The sequence below is a fragment of the Poecilia reticulata genome, linkage group LG13, assembly GCF_000633615.1.
Source record: "Poecilia reticulata strain Guanapo linkage group LG13, Guppy_female_1.0+MT, whole genome shotgun sequence".
Classification (NCBI taxonomy): Eukaryota; Metazoa; Chordata; class Actinopteri; order Cyprinodontiformes; family Poeciliidae; genus Poecilia; species Poecilia reticulata.
This window is the reverse complement of record NC_024343.1, coordinates 8,588,521-8,594,279: the sequence shown is the minus strand read 5'-3', so window position 1 is coordinate 8,594,279 and position 5,759 is coordinate 8,588,521. Positions and strand designations below refer to the sequence as shown.

At 36.5% G+C, this 5,759-nt stretch overlaps 2 protein-coding genes across 2 annotated transcripts in view; one reads left to right on the top strand and one right to left on the bottom strand.

Annotated features, from left to right (window-relative positions):
- The window catches only part of ift20 (intraflagellar transport 20 homolog (Chlamydomonas)), an 8,488-nt gene extending 6,641 nt beyond the window's left edge, over positions 1-1,847 (bottom strand). The window contains exons 1-2 of the mRNA XM_017308382.1: positions 1,710-1,847; positions 1,204-1,277 (exon numbers count right to left, since the gene is read on the bottom strand). The gene's annotated coding sequence lies outside the window, so the exon portion shown is untranslated. The remainder of the gene's footprint in view (positions 1-1,203; positions 1,278-1,709) is intronic.
- Positions 1,848-1,943: 96 nt separating this feature from the next.
- tnfaip1 (tumor necrosis factor, alpha-induced protein 1 (endothelial)) overlaps positions 1,944-5,759 on the top strand; it is a 27,781-nt gene continuing 23,965 nt past the window's right edge. Inside the window, exon 1 of the mRNA XM_008425229.2 lies at positions 1,944-2,068. The gene's annotated coding sequence lies outside the window, so the exon portion shown is untranslated. The remainder of the gene's footprint in view (positions 2,069-5,759) is intronic.

The window sequence follows — 5,759 nt, the reverse complement described above, 5'->3', positions numbered from 1 at the left end:
ATTAATCATTATTTATTTGTTTGTATAGTTATATAAATATGTATTGATATTACTAAATAATTTATTTTATAAATTATGAACTGCTGCGTGCTTTGTAATATGCTCATCATACATCAATATCAGAATATTCCATTCCTATTGTTATAGCCACTAAGCATATTTAAATACACTTAACTATGCATCAATACAATTAAAAATACTTTAAAAAAACAATTGTTTATAAATGTAGCTTTGATAGATGTTTGAATATGGTTTCCAGTAACAAAAAAGCGTGTTATGATCGATTAAATSCGCTGATACGTCATTGYGCCTGCTAAACACATAACGCTGAGTGGAGTGGAGGACCGCTCCAAGATGGCCGCCCTAAATCTCGTCAGCGACAATAGGCGAGAGCGGTCCACGAGGCGTCTATTCTTATATTATGTCTATGATTATATGTCTATAATTGCCAATGCGGGGTCTACTCTTATATTATGTCTATGTGAAATAGAGCCCCATAGACATCAATACGTAGACGCCTCACGGAATGGGTCGGCCCGTTGCTGTGATACGTAACAGCGTCTGCCATATTGAATGTGGAATATGTGCCAGTAAGGTAATACAAGTGAATAGACCGAACTTTATAAAGTGCCGTTTTACAAACCATTTTAAGTTAATACCTGCCATTGACACATTTTCTCACACAAATTAATATATTTGCCAATCAAATTACTAAAGACAGCGTTTCTAACATTTGATGTGATTGTTTTGGGGCATTTCTGAATAAAGAGCACAATGTTTTTGTTTGATAGAAATTATTCTGACAATTTTTATATTGACATTGGTGAACAGACACTTTTACAGTGTTTTATTAAAGAATATATCCATAATTGCTATAATAATATTCCATAATTTAATGTACATTTAACATTTCAAGACAACAAATAATTTTCCTCTATTTATTTTTATACGTTATTGAGAAATGACTTTTGATTTATAAAATCAGTCATTGTTAAACATTAAACTACATATTTTTCTTACTTTTTTCCAGAGAATAAATATTTATTACAGTGTCAACTCTGCTATTGACACCAAAGAGTGAAAATAATCCTAACAGAGTAAATTATTTTTATTTCATTACATAAGCTACATTAATACACTAATACTTCAGATTGAGATATTTAAAAATACACAAAAAGTGAAAGAATAAAACATTTATTATACTGGGAATACTGGTCACAGGCTTCAGTCCACACTGGGAGATCTCCAATGACTTCGGAAACGTCCTGGTTCACAGGCTAAAGCCAAGAATAAAAGAGAAATTATCCAAAAGTGTAATAGAAAATACATACGATCTATTTTTTGTATATGTTTTTTTCACATTCAGAAAAAGGCATTTTCAGCATGTTGGGCTCTGACTCGTAGTATCTTTATTGCAAAATACCGACATGGTGAAGCTGAGCTGGGAAACAGACTGAAGAACAGCAGCTCCAGCTCTGATCCTGACTGATCTTTCCTCACAAAATCCTCTGGTTTTTAATTAACTTCTCCTCTAACAGCGGTTTCTCATCAGCTCTCTCTCATTMGAAAACAGTATGAAAACGTTAGCTGCTATGCTAACAATCAGCGGTTATTTCGGGCCAATTTAGCTGCATAGGAAATATTTTTCCGGTTGTTTAGAAGCGAATTTCTGGTTGCAAAGTCAAGTAATTCTGATCTTTCATCCTTACCTGGGGAAGGTAATCCTAATGAATCCAGATTGTTTCGTAAAACGGTTGAAACAAGTCCACATAGCACAGAACTTAAGGAGCTCCGATCGCCCTGCTGCAACATAGAAGATCGCGGACGCTTTTACGTACGACTCAGCGCTCCATGAGGGGTTTACATATTGATGTCTATGTAGCGCCCCCTTCACTTCCGGAGTGTAATGGTCCCATTTCCAAATAAGGTATGAGACTGAAAGTGTTCCGTCCCCGCCCCTTTCTGTTTGCTGCAGCGAAGTGTACTTGGAATTTTGACGTCTTAAAACCTGAAAACCGTAAAAATAACCCAGAGTGGACGAAAAGTACCAGGGGACTGTGTGTTTAAGGTAAGCTGGGATTCGCTACTGAACGGGCTGGCGACTAGCCACGTTTTCCTTTAMGAAATTACTCACTTTTGTTCATAAAAAAGTATATGCGGGGAAAACAACAGAACCATGGTTGGTCTTATTGTAGCTTTTGTGTTTTCGGGATTTGTGCTCAGTAAGTCTGGTAATTTGTTTTTATTCCTATTGCGGGGATGTGTGTTTTGGTCAATTGCAGTTGACTTCAACATAAGCTAAAGTTAGCAAAACACCGAGGACGAAAAGGAGGGGAAAACATTTAGGGCAGTGAATTCAGCACAGTGTTGTGGATTAACTGGTTGAAACCTATGCACCGCATATGTTTCTAAATTGTAGGTGGCTGAGTTGCTGAAGTTGGTTTCCGATTCCAGCTTCCGATTCGGGAAATGTCTAAAGGGCGATTCCACCTAATTTTTCACTACCTTCCTCATCTTTTATCGACTAGGATAAAAACTACAACACCTAGATTCTTCAAACCTGGACTGGAGTATTCTGCTCTAATAGCAGAATATTTAGAACCATGTTTGTGATTTGTGAAACCTTTTTCTGATTTGTGAACCTTGAAAAAAGGGCGATTTCACCAATTATGTTTTAACTTGGTCACATGAAGACTGCTCTAATTCCAAATCTCCAACACCTAGACTCTTCAAACCTGGACTAAATTATTCTGCTATAATAGCAGAATATTTAGAACCGTGTTTGTGATTTGTGAAACTTCATTAAAATTTGATTTTACCACTTTTTTGCATCTGGATCATACTAGAACTGCTCCAGTTCCTAAAATACAACTAATAGACTCTTCAAACTTGGACTAGATTATTCTACTGTAATAGCAGAATATTTGAAACCATGTTAGGGATTTGTGAAGCCGTTTTCTGATTTGTGAAACTTCACTAAAGGGCGATTTCACCACTTTCTTTTTTTTTTTTTGGTCACAGGAGAACTGCTCTAATTCCAATTCTACAGCACTTAGACTCTTCAAACCTCGACTGGATTATTCTCAACTAATAACAGATTATTTAGAACCATGTTTGGGATTTGTGAAATCTTTTCTGATTTGTGAAACCTCAATAAAGGTTGATTTGAGACCTTTTTTGGATCTTGGTCGCATGAGAGCTGCTCCAGCTCCAAACCTACAACACCTCTCTTCAAACTTGAACTATATTATTCTGCTCCAATAGCAGAATATTTTAATCCATGTTTGGAATTTGTGGAACCTTTATGTGATTTGTAAAACTTCACTAAAGATCAGATCACTATTCACACTTGTTCCATGCATTTAAAAAAAAAAATTCAATTCTAATTCAAAATCACTTTATTAATCCCAATGGGAAATTAAATGTTGGTGTAACTCATTAATTCTTCAAAGAGTTATTGTAGATGGTGATGGCTGTTGGAAGGAAAGATCTTCTGCAGCGGTCTGTTAAGTGAAGTTTCACAAATCAGAAAAAGGTTTCACAAATCCCAAACATGGTTTTAAATATTCTGTTATTAATTGAAAATAATCTGGTCCAGGTTTGAAGTGTCTAGGTGTTGTAGATTTGGAATTAGAGCAGATCTAGTGTGACCAAGATCGATAAAAGGACAAAAATGGTCCTTTATTGAAGTTTCACAAATCACAAACATGGTTATAAATATTCTGCTATTAGAGAAGAATACTCCAGTCCAGAGTATAGGTGTTATGGTTTTGGAATTAGAGGAGATCTTATGTGACTGAGACAGAATAAAAGGATAAAAAAGCCCTTTTATTAAAGTTTCACAAATCAGATAAAAGTTTCACAAATCCTAAATATGGTTATAAATATTCTGCTATCAGAGCAAAATAATCAAGTGCAGGTTTGAAGTGTCTAGGTGTTGTAGATTTGGAATTAGAGCAGTCTACGTGTGACCAAGTAAAAAAAAAAAAAATAGGCGAAATCGCCCTTTTTTGAAGTTTCACAAATCAGAAAACGGTTCCACAAATCAGAAACATTGTTCTATATATTCTGCTATTAGAGCAGAATAATATAGACCAGGTTTGAAGAGTCTATGAGTTGTATTTTATGAACTACAGCAGTTCTAATATGATCCAGATGCAAAAAAGTGGTAAAATCAACCTTTATTGAAGTTTCACAAACATGGTTCTAAATATTCTGCTATTAGAGGAGAATACTCCAGTCCAGGTTTGAAGAGTCTAAGATCTCTTTCTCGTATGTGAAGGATATTATATTCGAGAATACACTGAATGTGATTGAAGGTAATCAAAATATGCTATACCTCAAGAGGAGACTGTGCTAAACAGCAGCTAGATTAATTTGCAATTCACCTTTATCTGGTGTTAGATGAACTGTAACAGACTGAAACGTGCTGATGGGCATTTAAAATGGATAAATTAGGATTCCCGTAGTTTAGCAGTCAGAATTTTTACTATCACGCAGCATTTTTACAGTAATGACGACTATTGAATGTCTTTGAGCATTATATTGATTGAAATGTTCTGCAAACTTATCAATAAACGTAAGCAGTTCTGATATGCAAATTAATCCTTGTTCATCTAATGCAGTGTTTTTCAACCTTTTTTGAGCCAAGGTACATTGTTTTAATTGAAAAAATCACGAGGCACACCACCAACCAAAAATGTAAACAAAGATACTCTGTAGCCGCCTATATTACATATCTGTATATGTACAGATATGTAATATCTGGCCGGAGCTTAAAGAGCTCCGGCCAGGGGCCGGATTTCCTTCTTTTGACCAAACGGTCCGCCTCAACCAAACTCTAGTCTCCCGGACCCTTCTAGACCGGAACTTGTCTGCGGCAACACATCTAAATTTGCAGTACCGTAATTCCACCACACGTAGCGCTATCTGAAAAATTCCAACGGTTTTTGAAAGGGGAGACGTTGCACTTTCCAGCATATATCGGGTTAATACGGCAACGTCACAGCTGCAGAGAGTATAATTAATCCGGAGGGCACTCGTTTAATAGACATTAAATTGCAAAAATAACTTGCTGGATATTGAAAGGTCCGGTTGTTATAGATACATGGGTAAGTATATCATCTCACAGGACATTTAAAGAACTACTTACAATTAAAATAAGGAAGATTTATTTAGTCAGACGCTTGAAACTTAGGCGTAAAAAGCTCCGTCTGGGGGCCAGACTTTCAAGCAAAACGAGCACTGAACCAAACGGCCCCCCTCAACTAAACTATAGATAATAGACAAAGATGTCTGCCAATCAGAATTCTAGCTCCCGTGTTCTTGACCAATGACTGTAAATCGGTTTGTAGAAAAGAAGCGTATGTGTTCGGTTCGGCGATTAAATCAAATGCGATATGAAAGAAGGAGTTTGTCTCCCCCGGTAAAGAAACACGTTTAGTTGAGAAAGGAATTAAAAACAAGTGGTGTTGGGCAAAGGAAAGAGGACAAGACGGGAAGTTGGCGGACATTTTTACAAAAGGGGGGAGTCCATGAGAGCCGCCAGCTGAAACAAGTTCTGTCTGAGCGGCCACACGARAACTAAAGTCAGGAGTAATAACACTATTTTCTAATGAAGTTAATGAGCTTCAGCTTATTGWTAACCCKTTAGTRSGTCGCCATCTTTCTTGAAGCAAAGTATGGGTGTGACGCTAACCAACCAATTGGGGAAGTTGTAGCCTGATGACGTGCCTCTCCTCATTTGCATTTATTTTTTC